This window comes from Lissotriton vulgaris, unplaced genomic scaffold (genome assembly GCF_964263255.1).
Source record: "Lissotriton vulgaris unplaced genomic scaffold, aLisVul1.2 SCAFFOLD_409, whole genome shotgun sequence".
In the NCBI taxonomy this organism is placed as follows: domain Eukaryota; kingdom Metazoa; phylum Chordata; class Amphibia; order Caudata; family Salamandridae; genus Lissotriton; species Lissotriton vulgaris.
The window spans coordinates 1,253,730-1,278,006 of record NW_028244340.1 but is presented as its reverse complement, the minus strand read 5'-3'; the positions used below and the strand labels follow the sequence as shown (position 1 = coordinate 1,278,006).

Below are 24,277 nucleotides of genomic sequence, written 5' to 3'. Positions count from 1 at the left end.
ACGTTCATCTAGGTCTTCCACTGCATGTGCATACACGTCATCATCGGTGTCTTCTCTCTTTTTGGGCACCAGACTCTTGTAAATTCTGAGTCCCTCCGGTCCCAGGTTCAGCAACAGAATGCGTTTCTTTCTTTGGGGGGTGAATTTTTCTTCATTTTCGTCCTCCAGGACCCCTATGAAATTATCTCTATATTCTTTCCAGTCCTCCCACTTCATCAGTGGTTCTCCGGGTTTCGGTAGGAATTGTACAGGTGCTATCGCATACCCTGCCGGTGCGCTCATTTTCACCTCCCTGGTGCCTGATGTGTTGGTGTCTTTGCCGGTGGGGCTGCCTGGGGTGCTGTCCTTGAACCCTGTGCTCGTTTCTCCCTGGGGACTCTTGGTGTTGGTCCCCCCTTCCTCCTCTTTAGTAGCCAGCGCTGTTTCTCCCTGGCGTTGTTTAACAGGAATGTTACGCGCTTATTCTGGCTGCTGCGGGGTGTCTGTGTCGCTACTCCGACCTCTTCGCCGCCTCCGTGGGTGGCTGTGGCTCTGCCACGCTCCTCGAGCTCGCCGTACCTTGGGTGTGTCCTGCCGTGTCCCTATGGGCCGTCGAGTTGACTGGGTTGTGCAGGGTAGCTGTGTGTCCAGGTCTGGCTTGGGTCTGCTGACTGCTTCCCTTTATGCTGCCCACGTGGAGGGTCCGTTTTATTTTCTTTTTTCCATAAGGTGTAGTCTGGCTGGGCACCTCCCGACCTCGTCGCCACTGTAAAGATGGTCGGTAATAATGAGTGACAGCAGGTAGGTACAAGAACGTTTCTTTATTAACTTTAATTCGGGGCTTATGCTCGAGGAGCGCCGGCCGGCGCTGCCGTCTGGTTTGCTGCTCGGCGCGCAATGGCGATGCGCGCGCATCGCCGCCAACATGGCCGCCGCACGTCACGTCCCGACGTGACGTGCATCAACTAGAACGTACACTACATTATTGAATGTTCTTTAACCTTTTCGATACATCTGTGCATTTTTTTTATCTAAGTGAAGTTAATAAAACATGCCCCCACCCGCTTTCTGTTCAAATTTGGCTGAAACGGTGCTTTGTAGAAAGTCAATAGGCACATGTGGGCCACTTTGTTTGTTTTGCCCAGGCCAATTTTTTATCCCAGTTCTATGTCAGTCCACGGAGGCTCAAATAATGCTTCTCTAACTTTACTAACGAAAACACAGCAGCAAAAGAGTTAACTTTAAACCAGCATAACCCGGAAGAACAACCCCCTCCAGGTATGCACCAATAGCATAACAGTAATCAATACATAAGGTCCCAGTGATGTAAGCACTTCCTCTTTCTTTGCTGCTGCAGCAGCGAGATAAGTGCTTTTTACATTATTCTTGTTTATTAATTGTTTATTATTTGTTGTAAATGTTGAATTAAATTAGCGCGCTGCGCTTTGCTTGTCAGACGCGACCTTCGCGTCTTCTTTTGCTGGCGTGAGCAGTCTTTTGCCTGCCCTTGTATTTTCTGTTTGCCGGTATTGCTTTTCCGACTGCGCATTTCATTGGGAGCGTGTCGCGCTCTCTCGCGCTTCTTTTTATGTGAGCCTTACTTGAGGTTGAGGCTTCGGTGCCCCTTCGGCTCCTTTCTTGTTGTGGGCTTGTGGCGAGGGAGCAGAGCTACGCACTTTGGTGCGCTCAGGGAGCAGGCTGTGTTCAAGCCCCGCCTTCGCGTGTCTGCGCATGCGCGAACAGCCGTGACAGGAATTTGAGCCCGGCTCTTCACGCTGCATTAACCCACGCTTTGCCTCATAAATCCCTGACTCCAATTTAACGCTGACTGGAGCGTTTTCCAGATTTAATGCTTGGCATTAGGGGAGTTCTTTCAGGGCTTGCTCCTGCCACTTCAAATTTGTTTGTTTAAACTCACTCTTTTTGTTTTTTCACTGTCTGTGGTCTTTCAGCTCTTGGGTTCTCCCTCCCTTTTGAACTTCTTCATAACCTCCAATAATAGTTTTGCCGTATTACGCTGCGGAGGAAGATAAGTGGGTGGAATTCAATGTATATGAGGAGTATGTGGAACCATATACAGACACAGTGGAGGAGTATTCTATTGAAACACGGGATACCCACGACCGGAGTTCTATGAATAAGGCGCTTCTTAAGGCGCTGAAGCCTTTGGCGAAGTCCCTGACTTCGGGGAAAAGAAAGTCTAAGTCTAAAGGCACCTCATCATCTTCTTCTCGTGCTTCAGCGGAAGCCTTGTTACATGCTGCTAAGAGTGTGTTGTTAGACCATGGTTCCCTGGCTGATAAAGATACTCAGGACGATCTTCGCCTAATACCACTACTTCTGATTCAGATGGATCTGTTAAACCAACAAAGAAGCTCAAGAAGACAAAGCATACCTTCTATGATGCTCAGGATGTGGTCCCACCTAAAACTTTATTATTTAATCCTCAGAATTTGATTCATCCAAGGTCCACAGAGTGGCAACCTTGTGTGGAAGTTGCGCATTATGTCCAAAACAATATCCGTCAGGGTTTTGAAAGCCAGGTCAGGGCTACGCTTAGGTCGGAGTGCCCTCGACCTTCTCTTCTTGGCAAGGTCACGGATACGCCATATTTGGACCCCAATATGGCGACCTTTATGCGCAAGTTTGCAAAGGACCCTAACAAGGGTTTAGATAGAGCCTGGAAAGGGTGCCAGGATAAACTTTTGGATATTTCTGGCCCTTTGACTAAGATTTTGGATGCCGCAGTGGTAGCTAAAGATAAGGGTACCCCTCTAGACCCTTTGGAAATCTTGGAATGGGCGCAACGCGCCATGTGTTTTTTGGGAAACGCGAATGTTGCGTTGTCTACTGAAAGGAGACGTTCGGTTTTAATGCGGATTGATCCACAATTGGCAGAGATGGCTACCACAGAGCCAGGTTCCCTGGCCAATGGAATGCTTTTTGGAGATGACTTTGTTAAAAAGATGGGGAAGTATGTAGCGACATTCTCGGCTTTGGACAAGCCACATGCTAATATCAAGAAAGTATTCCATACTGGTGTTTTTAACAGGGCCGGCCGCTTTAGAGGTCGTGGTTCCGGCCGTGGAGGACAACAGACCTCTAGAGGTTCTGAGCAGAGAGGCAGAGGAGGTGCCCAGAGGTCAAAATTCTACCCCACCAAGAATAGAGGCGACAGAGGCCGAGGTCAGCGACGCAATTATCGAGGCCAGCAGTACCAGTCTGGAGACTCCTCATATTCAGGTACCCATTTTTCATTTTGGGATCACATGGTGGGAGGTCGCCTGTCTCAGTTCCTTCACAGGTGGGAGGCTCTGTCTGTGGATCCTTGGATCCTTCAAACTGTGCAGGGTTTTCAGATAGAGTTTTACTCCACTCCTACTCAGACGATGTTTCCAAGACCAAGTTTTTCCCCTGTAGAGATGAGTTTCATCGACGAAGAGATTCAGTCTTTGTTGCTCAAAGGGGCTATTGTGCAGACAGAGCTGCATCCACACAGATTTGTGAGCACAATTTTCCTTGTGCCCAAGAAAGATCTGGGTTTCTGTCTTGTTCTCAATCTGAAAGAATTCAACGTGGGCGTAGTGTATCGCCATTTCAAAATGGAGGGCATTCATCTCTTACGAGACATGTTGTTGAGCCACGACTGTATGGTTCGGTTAGACCTAAAGGATGCCTACCTGACGGTTGCCATTTTTCCTCCTCATCGTCGCTTTTTCCAGTTTCAGTGGCGCAATCAATGGTTCGAGTTTACGGCCATGCCCTTCAGTCTGTCGTACGCTCCATGGTGTTTCACAAAACTCATGCGGCCCGTAGTTCAGTGGTTAATGGAGAGAGGAGTGAGACTCATTATTTATCTGGACGACATTCTGATAATGGGTCAGTCTGTCGAGATAGTTCAGTTGCATCTTTCTTGGACTATAAGTCTCCTTCAGGAGTTAGGTTTTCTCCTCAATGTTCCCAAGTCTCTCCTGATTCCATCTCAGATGATCGAATTCTTGGGTTTTCAGGTAGATTCGGTGACGTCTCAACTTCTCTTGCCTCTCAAAAAGAGATCTGCTATCAAGAAGGAATTGAGGAGAGCGCTTGCCTCTCCGACAATATCATTGAGGACCTTAGCCCGCCTCGTAGGGTTGTTGGCAGCGTCCATTCAAGCGATTTTTCCGGGTCCCCTTCATTACAGGGCTTTACAGAGGTTGAAGATCTTACACCTTCGCAAGGGTCTACATTATGCAGAACAGATTGCTCTCTCTCAAGAGACGCATCTGGAGATGAATTGGTGGTTACAACACATGGATGCTTGGAATGGCAAAGCCATTTTTTCGGGCAATCCCGGACGCCATCATCGAGGCTGACGCCAGTCGTTGGGGTTGGGGGGCTCGTTGCGGGACTTTGGAGACCGGTGGTCGTTGGTCTCAGGAGGAATTACATCTCCATATCAACTGCCTGGAGCTGTTAGCGGGCTCTTTTGCTATTCGGACTCTTTCTCCTCAGAAGGCCAGTTGTTGTATACTTCTGCGCATGGACAATGTGTCCGCGGTGCGCTACATCAATCGTCTCGGAGGTACCAGATCCCGCCTTCTAGTGGAAATCACCAAGGATTTTTGGCATTATTGCCTGGACCATCACATCTCAGTGATGGCAGAGTACATTCCGGGTTCCTTGAATGTGGTGGCAGACTGGAATTCCAGATTCCTATGGGACTCAAGCGATTGGAAACTGCATCCCTGTGTGTTCCAAGCGTTGAACTCCAAATGGGGCCCGTGTGTTCTACATCTCTTTGCCTCAAGACTCAACAGGCAACTTCCCCTGTTTTACAGTTGGCGTCCGGATCCGTTAGCGATCAGCTCGGACGCCTTCCTTCAATCATGGACGATGGGCATTCTATATGCATTTCCACCGCTCGTAATGATCCCGAGATTGTTGGCCCACATTCGCCGACAGAGGGCGGAAGTAATCCTAGTATCACCTTGTTGGAAAGCTCAAGCGTGGTTTCCAGGAGCAATGACTCTGTCATGTGCTCCTCCAGTTCAAATCAAGTCCTTTCCGGAATTGTTGACCAACCCTGTCGGTCTTTTTCATCCGCTGATCCTGCAGGGCCAATTGTCTCTCACGGCGTGGACACTTTCCGGCGACGTTGGCAAGTGCCGGGAGTTTTGCAAGACGCTCTCTATTTCCTCTCTCAATCTTGGGCACCTTCCACTCACAAACGTTAGGAGTCCATTTGGCGGCGATGGGTGCGTTGGTGTGGTCAACAACAGAGTGATCCTTTGGGATCCCGAATCTCTGTAATTGTGAATTTTTAGTCTGATTTAGCCAAGTCTGGTATGGCTTTCAGGACAGTCAATAATTTTCGATCAGCCCTTTCGGCGGGTCATACTCATATTGACGGTAAACCAGTCGGAGAACATCCTTTGGTTTGTAAGATTCTACGAGGTATCAGGTTAGTAAATCCTCCTCAACCCAAATATCACACCTTATGGGATGTTTCTATTGTTCTCAGATTCTTGCAGTCTTGGCCGGCTAATGATGGTTTGTCGCGCAAACAATTATCGGCCAAATTGACTCTGTATTTACTCCTTCTGGAGTTTCTTTTACCATTTCTCGTCGTACAAAGACAAATTCAAAATGTGTTTCTTATCCTGCTTTTCCACATCATAGTAAACTTTGTGTTGTGCAATGTTTGAAGGTCTATGAAGACTGTACTAGAGAATTTCGAAATGATGTGGCAGGTCAACTTTTAATTTCTCTTCAGAGACCTTTCCGCCCAGTCTCTTCAGCTACTCTAGCCAGGTGGGTTACTTGGCTTTTGACCTTGGCTGGCTTTGATTCCTCAGTTTTTGGAGCACATTCTGTTAGAGGTTCTATGGCTTCTAAGGCCCTTCTCCCCGGGTCTCAGTTACAAGACATCATGACTGCAGCGGATTGGTCATCTGAATCCACTTTCAAGACCTTTCCCAACAAACCTATTGTGGATATTGCGTCAGTGGTAGTGGAGCAACTTTAAACTAGCATTATTTGAGCCTCCGTGGACTGACATAGAATGAAAAATTGTCTAGCATTCGCAACAAATAATTTTCAATTCTATTAAGGACACAGAGGCGAGAATAATCCCACCCAAGATGTTACATGATATTTAATGTATTATTGGTTTTCAACTGTTTTATATTGAATGCATTGTTTGATGCTATGCTTAAACTCTTGTTTTTACCCACCCAATTCTCTTTGTGACTGTTTTTAATTTAGTCCGACATGGGTATTATGGCTAGGTTTCTTTTTCAGGTGATCAAAACACCCAATCCTGAAGATTCCGCTATCCTGACGTTCTTTACCAGTCTTCTGCGTTCCTGTAGGTTTCCTGAGGTGTTCCATTCAAGTTCCTTTGGATTCGAATTCTTTTACTTATAGACTTTGCAAAGAAAGAGGAAGTGCTTACGTCACTGGGACCTTATGTATTGATTACTGTCATGCTATTTGTGCATACCTGGAGGGGGTTGTTCTTCCGGGTTATGCTGGTTTAAAGTTAACTCTTTTGCTGCTGTGTTTTTGTCAGTAAAGTTAGAGAAGCATTATTCTCGCCTCCGTGTCCTTAATAGAATTGAAAATTATTTGTTGCGAATGCTAGACAATTTTTCATCCAACCCTGCAATCAGAGCCCGCCCCTGTTCCAACGCCTGCCCTCGCCTCTCGGCTCAACAGACAGTTACCCCGATTCTTCAGCTGGCGACCAGATCCGCTAGCGATCAGCTCGGATGCCTTTTTTTTCAATTGTGGACGACGGGCATTCTATATGCGTTTCCCCCATTAGTCATGATCCCGAGAGTTCTGGCTCAAGTTCGACGGCATGAAGCAGAGATTGTGTTGATTTCCCCATGTTGGAAGGCACAAGCGTGGTTCCCCGTCGCAATGAGTCTTGCATGTGCGTCTCTATTGCAGATCATTCCCTTCCCGGATGTCCTAACAGATCCGTTAGGGCTTCAACACCCGCTGGTCCTTCAGAATCCCTTAAGTCTCATGGCCTGGAGACTTTCCGGCATCGTTGGCAAGTGCCGGGAGTTTCGCAAGACACTCTCTTTTTCCTGTCACAAGCGTGGGCACCTTCCACTCACAAGCGATATGAGTCTGCTTGGAGAAGATGGGTTGGTTGATGTAACAAACGGCAGGGTGATCCTTTGGGATCCGATGTGTATATGATTGCGAATTTTCTGTCAGAACTTGCGAGTTCAGGTATGGCGTACCAGACGGTGAATAACTTCAGATCGGCAATTTCTGCGGGACATCCACATGTGGATGGTAAACCTGTGGGGGAACATCCCCTAGTGTGTAAGGTTGTCAGGGGGATCCGGTTGGTTAACCCTCCCCAACCCAAGTACAAGGAACTTTGGGATGTGTCGGTGGTCTTACGTTTTCTGATGGCTTGGCCAGCTAATGAGGGTCTATCACGGAAGCAGCTTTCTGCCAAGCTTGCGGTTTTACTCTGCCTGGTTTCATGCAGGCGAGTGTCTGATATTCGTGCATTGGATTTGGCAGGTAGAGTATATACTCCTTCGGGAGTCTCTTTTACAATTTCAAAACGTACTAAAACGCATTCAAAATGTATTTCATACCCTGCTTTTCCTCATCACAGTAAATTATGTGTGGTAAAATGTTTAAAGGTTTATGAGGATTGTACTAGAGAATTTAGAACTGATGTGTTAGGCCAGTTATTGATATCTCTACAGAGACCTTTCCGCCCAGTCACAGTTGCGACTTTGCCCAGGTGGGTTTCCTGGCTTTTGAGTCTTGCCGGTATTGATACCTCCATATTTGGAGCCCATTCTGTGAGGGGAGCTATGGCCTCTAAATCTTTTGGTTCCGGTTCCCGGCTCCAAGACACCATGACTGCGGCGGATTGGTTGTCTGATTCCACATTCAAGACGTTTTATCATAAACCCATTGTGGATGTGGCCTCGGTGGTAGTTGAGGAACTTTAAACTAGCAAGTCAAGTTTCAAATCTTTATTTCGATCAAGTGATCATAAAAGATATACAATAAACACATCATTTAAAATTCCAGTACGTCTGTAAAATACATACGTTTTTTTTAAAAAGGAGTGTTAAAACTAGGGTGACAGTGTGACAAAAGCGAGGGATTTTCAAGAGTCTCCTGCCATCTTTATGTAACGGGTTCTAGCGTGCCACATTGCTGTTAAAAATTTGGCTATGGCGAACACTGTTGGTGGAGATAAGTCTGTCTTTAAAACTCTGAATGCAGGGAGGAATGTTCTAAATCCCAGGTTTTTAAGCAGAGGGACGAGCCAAAATTGTCTACTTTTATGTTAGGCTCGACTGAAAAAGATAACATGTACTTCATTCTCCTTAGTATGGGCACAAGCCGGGCACATCTCTGTGGGCGGCCGACCGGCCCATGCTTTAGTGAAGGACTTTAAACTAGCATAATCAGAGCCTCCGTGGAATGCCATAGAATAAAAAATTAGCTAGCTATCGCGCCAAGAATTTTCAATTCTATTAAGGACACGGAGGCGAGGATTATGCTTCTCTTTCTTTTTAATGCTACACACAGCAGCCAATGAAAATCATTGTAAATGTGAACAAACTACATTTCCCATGATGCAAACATACATCACATCCTGTCAAAGCCCATAAGAACTAGGCAACACCGGATATAGTCCTCTTTCTTTGCTACGAACATAAGTCCATTAAGAAACTTGATCCAACATGAATCGCCTCCAACGTGGAAGAACAGTCAACTGGAAAGAATCCCATCGATCCTCAAGACATTCAGTCCATCTTCTTTTCAGAACCTGAAAGGATGAGAAAAACATGCCCGTAAAGTCTGTCAAACAGAACATGTCAGGGTGGGCATAATATTACAAAACATGTAATAACCGGGTGGGATAATCCTCGCCTCCGTGTCCTTAATAGAATTGAAAATTCTTGGTGCGATAGCTAGCTAATTTTGTATTCTATTACAGGACCGGAGGCTTCGTATTATGCTAGTTTAACGCTCTTGAAACACCACCGAGGAAATATCACCCACCGGTTTGTAGTAAAACTGTTTGAACGTGGATTCAGAAGACCAATCAGCAGAATGCATTATATCCTGAATAGTACATCCCAACAAAAAACTCTTAGACGCCATGGCACCCCGAACAGAATGTGCACCAAACACCTGAGTATCAATGCCAGCCTCTTGCATTATAAATTTCAACCACCTGGCTATAGTAGCTGCAGTAACAGGTCTGAAAGGCTTCTGTAAAGCAATCAACAATTGCGAAACACCTAGAGGTCTTACATTTTTTGTACATTCCTCGTATGCTTTAAGGCATTGCACCACACACAGTTTAGCATTGCTAGGAAAGGCATAGTAATCAACACAATGAGACATAGTCTTAGTTCTGGCTGTTATATTAAAGGAAACCCCTTCCGGGGTGAATACTCTACCCGTAATATCCAGGGCCTTCACGTCAGAAGAACGGCGACAAGCCGAAAGACAGAGTAACATAGCAAGTTTGGCTGAAATTTGCTTTCTGGACAACAAATCGTTAAGAGGCCAGTTCGCGAGAAAATCGAGCACTTTAGAGACGTCCCATAAGGACGTATACTTGGGCTTAGGCGGATTCGCAACCCGAATCCCCTTCAATAGTTTGCAGACCATAGGGTGCATACCTACCGGTTTACCATCAATCTGAGAGTGTCCCGCCGAAATCACGGAGCGGAAGTTGTTAACAGAATGATAAGCTAGCCCCTCCGATGCTTTTGCAGAAAGGAAATTTATGATACAGGGCAGTCCTGCCCCCAAGGGATCCACGTGCCGTTCCATGCACCAACGAACCCAGCCCTTCCAAGTGGAAGTATACCGCTTCCTGGTGGAGGGAGCCCAGGCTTGGTCAATAAAGGCTGAAGCCTGCTCCGAAAACTCTGGCATTTGCCAACGTTTCCTGAAAGTCTCCAGGCCATCAGAGTTAGATGCCCCAACAGAATCATCTGGTGTATCTCTCCCTGAGGGCCCTGGAGCAGCGTCGGAGAATCCGGGATCTTCCTGGGAAGGTCACAGCACAGTTCCAGAAGGCCCGGGAACCACGGCTGCGACTTCCAAAGGGGAGTCACTAAAATCAACTCCGCCTTCTGACGCAGAACCCGAGAGTACAATCGGGGAATCAGAATGAAGGGGGGAAACGCATAATTCAGTGACTGAGACCAGTCCTGAGAAAAAGCATCCGTCGCTAGAGCCAGCGGATCCGGTCTTCAACTGAAAAACAGAGACATCTGACGATTCAGGCGGGACGCAAAAAGATCGATCAGGCATGTCCCCCAAATCGATTGCAACCAGTGCACCACTTTCGGGTTGAGTTGCCAATCGCTGTAGTCCTTCAGGTGGCGCGAGTGCCAATCCGCCACCACATTCGACTGACCTGGGATGTATTCCGCCGTGACCGAAATCTGATGGGTCAGACAGTAATGCCAGAAATCCTTGGCTATCTCGACTAACATGGAGGATCTTGTACCCCCTAGTTTGTTGATGTAGCGCACCGCCGAAATTGCACAGTTCGCATTGCCCAAAAGGCAAATGGCCCTCTGGGTCCAGCCCGCCAACACATGCGGATCCATGGCCGAGTTGGATTCCTGGGCCTCCAAAGCCATCTCTAGGATTTTTGCTAGAGGACCGACCACGTCCAGGAGTTTGTCCTGGCAGCCCCTCCATGCGCGGTCTATACCCTTTTTGGGGTCCTTGGCGAATTTCTTGAGAAAGGTGAGCATACTAGGGTCTATATCGGGGGTCTCCGCCACCTTGTCGGAAATGTCAGGCCGCGGGCATTCCGAGCGGAGTCTATTCCTAACCTCTTTGTCAAAACTCCTGCGGAGATTGTCATGGATATAGGCAGCGACCTCCGGGGCTGGGAGCCAATCGGAAGATCTTGGGTGGACGATATCTGCCGGGTCGAAAGTGAAGGGAGTGGACAGAGACTGGGCAGATTCCACATGCTTGGATTTCTTAGACCGCTTTTTAGGTGGAGATTCGTCACAAGTGTCAGTAGCAGTGGTAGTATCCGTGTCAGTATCAGTAACCACTACCTGGGTGTTCCTACCAGAATCAGGAGCAGGCAGGGAGGACATAGAGTAAGAGTGAGGCCAAATCTCTGAGGGCGCCTGAGATGTCGCTGCGCCCAGGGCTTTAAGTGGGATGAAAAAACTGGGGGGTCTTTCAAAGAGGCGTGGTCAGTGTAATTAGGGGTATGGCTTTAAATTACTTACGCAAAAAATCTGTACTTAGCATAGTGTGCCGCCCGACTTGTATTTTGTTGTTTCTGTCATTGCATCCAGATATTTGATATAAGTAACATCATACCTACATTAAGTAAGGAATATTGGCTTTGTCAATGGTTATTACTTGCAGAAGATAAATAAGCTGCAACTATGACTTGTATTATATAATATTGACAAAGCTTCCAATTAAATCCCTGGTGACACAATGTTGCTGCTCCTGAGTTTCAGAAAGAGAAGGGAAATCTAGAAAGAAAATGACTCTTAAAGGATTTCCCTTCCCCCACAACGCTCCCCTGGCATGACGTCACGCTGTAACTTCTATACTACTGAGAAGTGAGCAGTGTGAGCAGCGCACATCCATGTGCCTGCTGTCTCGAAACAGGTCTCTATCAGGCTTTGTTTTGCGCCCTGGCACTTTTTTTCCGGACTGCAGTGACCGCAAACAGCTGTCAGTGACAGCAAACAGCTGTCACTGCAGTCTGGTTAAAAAACGGACTGCCTGTGTCAGGGCTCAAAACGGAGCCCGACAGAGACCCGTTTCGAGGCCCCCTGAAAAAAACTGCCGGTGCTCAGACCCCTTGAGACCCGGCCCACTTAAAGCCCTGGCTGCGCCCTTCTTCGCGGTATCAGCTGGAGTGAAACCCTTTTGCATTTTAGCAAACTTTTCCAGCTGTTTTGTGATCGGTTTCAGAGCACTAGCCAGAGCCTGCTGTACAGTTCCAGGAACTGCCTTTTCCAGGGCCTTGTTGACGGAGTCTTGGACAGTGGCGTCCAGAGCCTCAACAATTTTCTCTTCAACAGAAGGATTAACCACTTCCTCAGCATAGACATTCTCCTCATCATATGTCACCCAGTCCTCCATGGTGGCACCAAATTTATACATAGACTTGCTCATGATGACCAAGAGCAAAAGAAGAAGAGGAGTCACAAGGGGAGCCAACCCACAGCACAAGATATAGAGATAAGGGCAACCAGGTACCTAGCTCCTCAGCCAAAGGCTGTATAAAGTTATTGCAGCCCACAGGCGTAAATATGGAGCCAAAATCCTAAATTCAGTTCAAAGAGGTGTGCACCCTCTAGGCCCAGCAGTTATTGCAGCTTGCCAAGCGTCCAAAACCTCCTCCGATGGAAATCAGCAGGAGAATGATCGAGAAACTAACTAAACTGACCAAAAAACGGGCAGTAGCGATGTGCGTAGCCCAATCCTACCAAAAACCAGCCCAATTGGGCTACGCACGTTGAAACTATAGCCTAACTCTAACTATCGGCTCCGAGCGTCTGAGGCCAATGAGGGAGGGCCAAGCGCTCTAATTAGAAGAAAGAACCTTGCTGTTGGCGAGTCGGTACCGTGCCCAGTCGTGAAAGTACAAATCTAAAATGCCCTCAAAGTCAAGCGGCAGCCGCCGCGATCTCCGCGCCTCCGCGCGAGTGCAGAAGGTCAAAAGCACATGCGGGAGCAAACGCGACACAAGCGCTGCTCCCGAAGCACCAAGACGGCTACCCGGTGAGTTCGCGGCCCCTGTGCGCAAGGGGAAGAGGCGCGAACTCACTCGGCGCCGAGAGAGGAAGAAACGAGCAGCAAGCTCGAAGCAGGGCGCGCCGCAGCGTGTACAATAAACCTGAGCCCAAAGGGCAAAGCGGACACAGCACAATAATGCACAAAATAAAGCACAACAATTTCAAAAATACATCTCGCAAAGGCGCTAATCAAATAGGCACTTAACTGGCTGCGTGAGCAGCAAAGAAAGAGGACTATATCCGGTGTTGCCTAGTTCTTATGGGCTTTGACAGGATGTGATGTATGTTTGCATCATGGGAAATGTAGTTTGTTCACATTTACAATGATTTTCATTGGCTGCTGTGTGTAGCATTAAAAAGAAAGAGAAGCATAATACGAAGCCTCCGGTCCTGTAATAGAATCAGAGCCGGCCTCCTGTTCCAACGCCGGCCCTCGCTGAGGTAAACATGAGTGGTGAAAGAGTGGGCCAATCAGCGCCTGCCTCCTGTTCCAACACCTGCCCGAGCTGAGTTAAACATGAGCGGTGAAAGAGTGGGCCAATCAGAGCCGGCCTCCTGTTCCAACACCTGCCCCAGCTGAGTTAAACATGAGCGGTGAAAGAGTGGGCCAATCAGCGCCGGCCTCCTGTACCAACGCCTGCCCGAGCTGAGCTAAACATGAGCGGTGAAAGAGTGGGCCAATCAGAGCCGGCCTCCTGTTCCAACGCCTGCCCGAGCTGAGTTAAACATGAGCGGTGAAAGAGTGGGCCAATCAGAGCCGGCCTCCTGTTCCAACACCTGCCCCAGCTGAGTTAAACATGAGCGGTGAAAGAGTGGGCCAATCAGAGCCTGCCTCCTGTTCCAACGCCTGCCCGAGCTGAGTTAAACATGAGTGGTGAAAGAGTGGGCCAATCAGAGCCGGTCTCCTGTTCCAACGCCTGCCCGAGCTGAGTTAAACATGAGCGGTAAAAAAGAGTGGGCCAATCAGAGCCTGCCTCCTGTTCCAACGCCTGCCCGAGCTGAGTGAAAAATTGTCTAGCAGACGCGACAAAGAATTTTCAATTCTATTAAGGACACGGAGGCGAGGATTATGCTTCCCTAACTCTTTACTGACATTACAGCAGCCAATAAACTTTAAACTTGCATGACCCCGGAAGGGCAACCCCCAACACTGGCCTGCACCAATCACTGTCCCTTCTCACATAATAACAGTCACTGAACACAGGAAACCTCCTCTTTCTTTGCGATTTCTTCATCAGTCCAAACCGAGACTGGAACCCAACGTGGTAACTTCTGAAACAGTTCCGAAGGGAATAAACTTCTCCTCAAAAACAGCACAACAACGCAGTCCACAGGAGTCTTTCTCAAGTCTGTTTGTGCTGATCACCTGAAACGAAAATATACATCGTAATGGCCATTCCAACACTCAGGAATACAACAAGCCATAAACATCATTCGGGTGGGTAAAATACATCACATTTCACAGTAAAATGCAAACTACATTTCTGCTAGCCCGGGTGGGATAATCCTCGCCTCCGTCCTTAATAGAATTGAAAATTCTTTGTCGCGTCTGCTAGACAATTTTTCATTCTATGTCAGTCCACGGAGGCTCTGATTATGCTAGTTTAAAGTTTCTCCACCACCACCGAGGCCACATCCACAATAGGCTTATGATAAAATGTCTTAAAAGTGGAGTCAGATGACCAATCTGCCGCAGTCATGATATCCTGAAGCCGGGAACCGGCACCAAAGGCCTTTGAGGCCATAGCTCCTCTAACGGAGTGTGCTCCAAATTTGGAGGTATCAAAACCCGCTAGGTTCAACAACCAGGAAACCCACCTGGCCAGAGTCGCAGTGGTGACTGGGCGAAAAGGTCTCTGCAATGAAATCAACAATTGACCAAAATCATTCCTAAATTCCCTAGTACAATCCTCATATACCTTTAAACACTTTACCACACATAACTTACTGTGGTGAGGAAATGCAGGGTAAGAAATACATTTTGAATGTGTTTTAGTCCGCCTTGAAACATTAAAGGAAACTCCCGAAGGAGTGAATACTCTACCTGCCAAATCCAATGCTCGAATGTCCGATACGCGTCTGCATGAAATCAAACAGAGCAAAAGCGTAAGCTTAGCGGAGAGTTGCTTTCGCGACAAACCCTCATTAGCCGGCCACGCTGACAAGAAGCGTAAGACCACTGCAACATCCCAAAGTTCAGTATACTTGGGCTGAGGGGGATTCACTAAATGGATCCGCCTGACTACCTTACACACCAGGGGATGTTCTCCGACTGGCTTGCCATCCACATGCGGGTGTCCTGCCGAAATAGCAGATCGAAAATTATTCACCGATCTATATGCCATGCCTGACCGCGCCAGTTCCGACAAGAAATCTACGATCATACGGACATCGGATCCCACCGGATCTCCCTGCCGTTCGTCACGCCAACCAACCCATCGTTTCCAAGCGGATTCATAGCGCTTGTGAGTGGAAGGTGCCCACGCCTGTGACAAGAAAAAGAGAGTGTCTTGCGAAACTCCCGGCACTTGCCAACGACGCCGGAAAGTCTCCATGCCATGAGGGACAACTGATCCTGCATCACTAACGGGTGGCAAAGGCCCACCGGGTCCGTAAGAAGGTCCGGAAACGATGAGATTCGCACTGGCAATGCACACGCGAGACTCATTGCGACCGGGAACCACGCTTGTGCTCTCCAACACGGGGAGATCAAGATCACCTCCGCTTGCTGCCTCCTCACTTGAGCCAGCACCCTCGGGATCATGATAAATGGAGGAAATGCATATAGAATGCCCGTCGTCCACGACTGAAGAAAGGCGTCCGAACTGATCGCCAAGGGATCCGGCCGCAAACTGTAAAACTGGGGCACTTGCCTGTTGAGCCGCGAGGCAAACAGATCTATCACGCACGGACCCCACCTGTGGTCCAATTCCCTGAAAATCCTGGGGTGCAACCTCCAGTCGCTGGCATCCCTCAGATACCGAGAATTCCAATCCGCTGTCACGTTGACAGAGCCCGGTATATACTCCGCCGTCACCGAGATCTGATGTGCCAGGCAATAATGCCAGAAGTCTTTGGCAATCTCCGCCAGGAGGCGTGATCTGGTGCCGCCTAGGCGATTTATATACTGTACTGCGGACACATTGTCCATGCGTAGGAGAATGCACCAGGACACTTTCTGCGGGGACAGAGTGCGAATCGCGAAAGAACCCGCTAGGAGTTCCAGGCAATTAATGTGGAGACTGAGCTCTTCGCGAGACCAGCGACCCCCCGTCTCCACTGAGCCGCAACGGGCTCCCCAGCCCCACCGGCTGGCGTCCGACTCTATCACCACCTCCGGTGTTGCAGCAAAAATGGCTCTGCCATTCCAGGCATCCATATGCTCTAACCACCAGTTCATCCCCGTACGTGCCTCTGTCGACAGGGAAACCTGCTGGGCATAAGTCAATCCCTTGCGCAGATGCATCGCCTTCAATCGTTGCAGGGCCCTGTAGTGCAAAGGGCCCGGGAAAATCGCCTGGATGGAGGACGCCAAAAGGCCCACCAGGCGCGCCAAGGTCCTCAAGGAAATTGTCGGAGAGACAAGCGCTCTCCTCAACTCTTTCCTGATCGCCACCCTCTTCTTGAGAGGTAAGAGCAATTGAGCCTTCACCGAGTCGAACTGGAAGCCCAGGAACTCCATCGTTTGAGAGGGAATCAAAATGGACTTTTGCGAATTTAATAGGAAACCCAACGCCTGGAGCAGGTGAATCGTCCATGACAGGTGGAGCGAGACTATCTCTGGAGACCGACCCAAGATCAAGAGGTCGTCGAGGTAAATGATTAATCTCACGCCCCTTTCTCTTAACCACTGGACTACCGGTTTCATCAGCTTGGTGAAACACCAGGGAGCGGACAAGAGGCCAAAGGGCATGGTGGAAAATTCGTACCACCGGTAACGCCACTGAAATTGTAGAAACCGTCGATGCGGTGGGAAAATGGGGATCGCCAGGTATGCGTCCTTCAAGTCCAGACGCACCATCCAGTTCTGTTCTAGCGGGATGTCGCGCAACAAGTGTATGCCTTCCATTTTGAAGTGCCTATACACCACCCAAGCATTGAAGTCTCTGAGGTTTAACACTAGCCGAAAACCCTGATCCTTCTTGGGAACCACGAAGACGGTACTCACAAAGCCCTGAGCGTGTGGTGAGGTCTCCACCACCGCTCCTTTTCGGATCAATGCAAGTACCTCTGCGTCGATGAAACTCTGTTCTGGTAGGGAAAAATGTAGGGGAGCGGGTGCATGCCGCTGCGCTGGGGAGGCATAAAACTCTATGTGATACCCTTGTACTGTTTGCAACACCCAGGGGTCGGACGTGAGCTCTCGCCACCTGTGAAGAAAGAGAGCCACCCTGCCTCCCACCATGTGCTCCGAAGGACAAAGAACTCGTACCTGAGTAGGAATTGTCTCCTGAGGAATTCTGTTGGCCTCGATAGTTGCCACGATAGTTGACTCTCTGTCCTCTGCCACCACCTCCCCGATTGCGGGAGGGATAGAAATTGGGTCGCTGATTGCCTCTGCCTCTTTGCTCTGCTCCACGCGAGGTCTGGTTAAAGCCACGGCCGGCACCACGACCTCGCTGACGTCCGGCCCTATCAAAAACACCGGAGTTGAACACCTTCCGGATGTTTACTTGCGCTTTATCCAATGGGGAGAAAGTGGCAACATATTTGCCCATGTCCCTCACGAACTTATCTCCGAAGAGCATCCCATTAGCCAGTGCCCCTGCTTCAGTGGGGGCCATCTCTGCCAGCTGGGAATCGATCCTCATAAGGAAAGAGCGTCTCCGCTCCGTGGAAAGGGCTACGTTAGCATTCCCCAGAAAGCACATGGCACGCTGTGTCCATTCCAAGACATCCGTCACGTTCAGTGGCGCATTCTGCTCCTTTGCCTTAACTGCGGCTTCCATAATTTTAGTGAGGGGCCCTGAGATGTCTAACAAATTATCCTGGCAGCCACGCCATGCCCTATCCAATCCCTTCTTGGGATCTAGTGCCAAAACCTGTGCTGAGGGAGTAGAGGTACCACCCTTACGGGCCGATTTAAACTTTCTCTTCCCATAATTCTGCAGGGGCTTAGTAAAAGGCTTGAGAGCCTTAATTAGGGCTTTATTAACTGACCCTTGGACCTGACAGTCCAGGGCCTCCACGAAATTTTCCTCCAACTGCTCTTCTTGTGGCTCATATTCATCATACTTGTTATACTCAACCCATTGGTCGCCCTCCTCGGCGTAGTACGCCATGGCTTGAAAGCTGGGAGGTGTGGAGGAAGTTCACGGGGGGGAGCAGGGGTGCCTCACACACACACACACACCAAAGTCACCAAAGTCCAGATAAACACAATGAGGCAAGTCCTAATGGTGGAAGGAGACCCCTTTATAAGCACACAAAATGCTCCCCTCGAGCCTGGCTCTGATCCGGACACGCTCCGGTTAGCGTTAAATTGAGGCCAAGGATTGATGCAGGGCTGAAAACGGGACGCGCGAGGCAGTCGTCAATTTCAATTGAAAAGTCGGCGCCTCGCGCGTGCGCAAAGCGTATGGGGCCAACACTCGCCTGCTCCTTGTGAGCGAGGAACCCGCGTCTGCCTCCTCCTACTCCACTGCCCCCTGCCGGTCACACAGCGCTCCGCCGCATCGCGCCACACGCGCGCACTCAAACATGCGGAAAACCTTTCACAACACGGCAAACAATATCACGGCAAACAATATCGGGGCAAGAACAATGAAAGCGCTGAAGCGCTACTACGAAATAAGCCCTCTTAAATGCCAATAACCACAACATAACACGAAGTAAGGTAAAAGGCACTTAACTCGCTGCTGCAGCAGCAAAGAAAGAGGAGGTTTCCTGTGTTCAGTGACTGTTATTATGTGAGAAGGGACAGTGATTGGTGCAGACCAGTGTAGGGGGTTGCCCTTCCGGGGTCATGCAAGTTTAAAGTTTATTGGCTGCTGTAATGTCAGTAAAGAGTTAGAGAAGCATAATCAGAGCCTCCGTGGACTGACATAGAATTAAACATGAGTGGTGAAAGAGTGGGCCAATCAGAGCCTGCCTCCTGTTCCAACGCCTGCCCGAGCTGAGTTAAACATGAGCGGTGAAAGAGTGGGCCAATCAGAGCCTGCCTCCTGTTCCAACGCCTGCCCGAGCTGAGTGAAAAATTGTCTAGCAGACGCGACAAAGAATTTTCAATTCTATTAAGGACACGGAGGCGAGGATTATGCTTCTCTTCACTTTACTGACATAAACAGCAGCCAATAAAAACTTTAAACTGGCATGACCCCGGAAGGACAACCCCCTCCAACAGTATGCACCAATCACTATCAAGTCCAATGTATAACTGTCCATGTTTATCCATACGACCTCCTCTTTCTTTGCGACACATCATCAGTCCAACAAGACCGGAGGCCAACGTGGCAACCATCGCATCCAACGTCGAGGAAGGCACCTCCTGCACCTCGTCATAGCTTTCCAGATCATAGACTGTTCATCTCATGTCTGCTTGTGCTGATCACCTGAAACAAGAACATAAGTCGTAATGGCCATTCCCAAACTTGGAAATACAAGAAGCCAATAACAATCATTCGGGTGGGTACAATAATTAATCAACCATACAATATTGCATGAAATACCATCCTGCAAGCCCGGGTGGGATAATCCTCGCCTCCGTGTCCTTAATAGAATTGAAAATTCTTTGTCGCGTCTGCTAGACAATTTTTCATTCTATGTCAGTCCACGGAGGCTCAGATTATGCTAGTTTAAAGTTTATCCACCACCACCGAGGCCACATCCACAATAGGTTTATGATAAAACACTTTAAAGGTGGAATCAGAAGACCAATCTGCCGCAGTCATGATATCTTGAAGCCGAGATCCGGCACCAAAGGATTTTGAGGCCATAGCCCCTCTCACAGAATGAGCCCCAAATTTAGAGGTATCAATACCCGCCAGGTCCAACAACCAGGTAACCCACCTGGCCAGAGTCGCACTGGTGACTGGGCGGAAAGGTTTCTGTAATGAAATCAACAGTTGACCAAAACCAGTTCTAAATTCTCTAGTACAATCCTCATATACCTTCAAACATTTGACTACACATAATTTACTGTGATGAGGAAATGCAGGATATGCAATACATTTTGTATGAGTTTTCGTACGTCTAGAGATCGTAAAAGAAACTCCCGTGGGAGTGAATACTCTACCTGATAAATCCAAGGCTTGAATATCCGACACTCGCCTGCATGAGACCAAACAGAGGAGAAGTGTAAGTTTAGCTGAGAGCTGTTTGCGAGACAGACCCTCATTAGCCAGCCAGGCCGCCAAAAAACGCAGGACCACTGACACGTCCCAGAGTTCAGTATACCTGGGTTGAGGGGGCTTCACTAAGCGGACCCCTCTGACTACTATGCACACCAAAGGGTGTTCCCCAACGGGCTTACCGTCCACATGCGGGTGCCCCGCAGAGATCGCCGACCGGAAGTTATTCACTGTTCGATAAGCCAGGCCAGATCTCGCCAGTTCCGATAAGAAATTCGCTATGACAGTGATATCGGATCCCACCGGATCTCCCTGCCGTTCGTTACACCAACCAACCCATCGTCTCCAAGCAGACTCATATCGTTTGTGGGTGGAAGGCGCCCATGCCTGAGATAAGAAAAAGAGAGTGTCCTGTGAAACTCCCGGCATTTGCCAACGTCGCCGGAAAGTCTCCACGCCATGAGGGACAACTGATTCTGAAGGACCAACGGGTGGGGAAGACCCACTGGGTCCGTGAGGAGATCCGGAAACGATGAAATCCGCACTGGCGGTGCACAGGTGAGACTCATTGCCACCGGGAACCACGCTTGAGCCTTCCAGCACGGTGAGATTAAGACCAGTTCCGCTGTCTGCCTCCGAACCTGAGCCAGAACTCTCGGGATCATGATAAACGGAGGAAAGGCATACAGAATGCCCGTCGTCCACGATTGAAGGAAGGCGTCCGAGCTGATCGCCAAGGGATCCGGGCGCCAGCTGTAAAATTGGGGAAGCTGCCGGTTGAGCCGAGAGGCAAAAAGGTCCGTCACACATGGACCCCATTTGTGGTTCAATGCCCCGAAGATCCGAGGGTGCAGTCTCCAATCGCTGGCATCTCTCAAGTATCGAGAGTTCCAATCCGCCGTCACGTTGGCAGATCCCGGAATATACTCCGCCGTCACTGAGATTTGATGGGCCAGGCAGTAGTGCCAGAAATCTTTCGCTATCTCCGCCAGGAGGCGAGACCTGGTTCCTCCCAGGCGATTTATGTATCGCACCGCGGACACATTGTCCATGCGTAGGAGAATGCAGCATGACACTTTCTGAGGGGACAGAGTGCGAATCGCAAAGGAACCCGCCAGAAGTTCCAGGCAATTGATGTGGAGACTCAGCTCGTCGCTGGACCACCGACCCCCCGTCTCCACCGAGCCGCAACGGGCTTCCCAGCCCCAGCGGCTGGCATCTGACTCTATCACCACCTCCGGGGTGGCCGCGAAAATGGCTCTGCCATTCCACGCATCCATATGCTCTAACCACCAGTTCATCTCCGTACGAGCCTCTGGCGAAAGGGAAATTTGTTGAGCGTAAGTCAGACCTTTGCGCAAGTGCAATGCCTTCAAACGCTGCAAGGCCCTGTAATGTAAGGGGCCCGGAAATATCGCCTGGATAGATGACGCTAGAAGTCCGACCAGGCGCGCCAAAATCCTCAAGGAGATTGTCGGAGAGGCAAGCGCTCTCCTCAACTCCTTCCTGATAGCCACTCTCTTCTTGAGGGGCAAGAGTAGTTGAGCCTTCACCGAGTCGACTTGGAAACCCAGGAACTCCATCACCTGAGAAGGTTGCAAGATGGACTTCTGTAAATTCAGAAGGAAACCCAAGTCCTGAAGAAGTTGAATCGTCCAGGACAGATGGAGAGACACCATCTCCAGCGACCGACCTAAAATCAGTATGTCGTCGAGGTAAATAATGAGGCGAACGCCCCGTTCCCTCAAGTTCTGTACCACGGGTCTCATCAGCTTGGTGAAACACCATGGGGCGGACGACAGCCCAAAGGGCATGGCCGAAAACTCGAACCATCGGTCGCGCCACTGAAACTGTAGAAAACGCTGGTGAGGGGGGTAAATGGACACCGCCAGGTAGGCGTCTTTTAAGTCCAGGCGTACCATCCAATCTTGTTCTAGGAGGATGTCGCGCAGTAGGTGTATACCTTCCATTTTGAAGTGTCGATACACCACCCAGCCGTTGAATTCCCTGAGGTTCAACACTAGCCGATACCCCTGGTCTTTTTTGGGGACCACGAAGACAGTGCTCACGAAGCCCAGGTCGTGTGGAACGGTTTCCACAATCGCGCCCTTCTGGAGTAAAGAGCATATCTCTACGTCGATGAAACTCTGCTCTGTCTGGGAAAAATGCAGGGGACTCGGTCTCCACCGTTGGATCGGGGAGGCATAGAACTCTATGTGAAATCCCTGTACAGTCTGCAACACCCAAGGGTCGCTCGTGAGCGTGCGCCACCTGTGGAGAAAAAGAGACAGTCTGCCTCCCACCATATGTTCTGACGGACACAAAAGTCGTACCTGAGTAGGAGTTGTCTCCAGAACCACTCTGCTGGCCACGATAGGTTCCTCTCTGTCCTTTGCCCCTGCCTCCTCTATCGCGGGAGGGGTAGAAGTTGGAGCGTCTGTTGCCTCTGCCTCTCTGATCTGCACCACGTGAGGTCTGTGCATAACCTCGGCCGGACCCTCGACCTCGTGGGCGTCCGGCCCTATCAAAAACACCAGTGTGGAATACCTTCTTGATATTTGACTGCGCCCGGTCCAGCGCGGAGAAGGTGGCAACGTACTTGCCCATTTCTCTAACAAATTTGTCTCCAAAAAGCATACCATTGGCGAGAGAACCAGGTTCGGAAGGGGCCATTTCCGCCAGCTGGGAGTCGATTCTCATAAGAAAGGAGCGCCTCCGCTCCGTAGACAGGGCCACATTTGCATTCCCTAAAAAGCACATGGCACGTTGTGCCCATTCAAGAATCTCTGACACATCCAGTGGCACCTTCCTATCCTTTGCCTTGACTGCTGCGTCCAGGATCTTTGTGAGGGGTCCAGCTACGTCCAACATTTTGTCCTGACACCCCCGCCAGGCTCTATCTAATCCCTTTTTCGGATCTTTCGCAAACTTTCTCATAAAGGCCGCCATCGTGGGGTCCAAGTCCGGCGTATCTGCCACCTTACCCGTCAAGGATGGCCTGGGACATTCAGATCTGAGCGTGGCTCTGACACTACTGTCGAAACCCTGTCACAGGTTATTACCCACATAGTGTGCCACCTCCGGGCATGGCACCCATTCCGTGGACCTAGGGTGTACAATGTTGTTTGGATCAAACAGAAGGTTCTTCGGCACCTGACTATCATCAGCCTTATAGGCGGTGTGTTTCACCTTCTTCGATTTCTTCCTGGACGTCACCGAGTCCACCTCAGAATCAGAAGTGACAGGCGGGGTCGGGGACGAATCCCCAGACGTATCCATAACCATCGAGCCATGATCCTTCATAACATTCCTGGCCATCTGTGCTAACACCTGGGCCGAGGCTTGAGGAGAGGTATCACCCTGACGGGCTGACTTAAACTTCCTCTTGCCATATTTCTGAAGGGTGTGAGTAAAAGGCTTGAGAGCCTTGATCAATGCCTTATTCACTGACCCTTGGACATGGGTATCCAGAGCCTCAACCAAATTTTCCTCCAATTGTTCTTCCTGTGGCTCGTACTCTTCGTACTCATTATATCCAGACCATTGGTTATCCTCCTCGGCGTAGTACGCCATAGCGCTAAAGCAGGGAGGTGTGGAGGAACTTCAACAGGGGGGAGCAGCCCAGGGGTGCCTCAAACACACACACACACACAGTAATCCAGAAAGTTCACCACGCTGAGAGGCCAAGATTTAGGTGGAAGGAGACCCCTTTTTCACACAAACGCTCCCCTAGAGCAAGGCTCTGATCCGGACACGCTCCGGTAAGCGTTCACTGAGACCAGGATTGATGCAGTCGGAAAGACGCGCGATGAGCGAGGAGCCGGCACTGTTGAAAACGAAAGCGGCTCCTCGCGCATGCGCGTCGCTCGTGGGGCCGAACTTGACTGCCTCCTGAGCGCGAGAGGCTCGCGTCTGTCTCCTCCTGCTCCACGGCCCCCTACCGAGCGAGACACGCGCACCGCCGACTCGCGGACACCGGGCAAAACAAACGCGCGGCACAGACCCGAGCGGGTCACAAAATAACCTGAGTCAAAAGACGAATACCTAAACACACCTCCGCAACGCGAAAGTAGCGTGCGAAGGACACACAGCACAACGGAAGACGTTGCAGTCAATGAGCACTAAGGCATGAAATCATATCAACATTTACAAAGTCAAGGGCACGAACCCGCGCCGTTCACAACCACCGCCCTCCAACCATTAACCACCATAAAGTAGAAAGGT

The 24,277-nt window shown here is 49.7% G+C and overlaps 1 pseudogene; it reads right to left on the bottom strand.

Annotated features, from left to right (window-relative positions):
- Window positions 1-19,276: 19,276 nt before the first annotated feature.
- On the bottom strand, window positions 19,277-23,626 carry LOC147667602 (uncharacterized; annotated as a pseudogene).
- Between the last annotated feature and the right edge of the window lie 651 nt (window positions 23,627-24,277).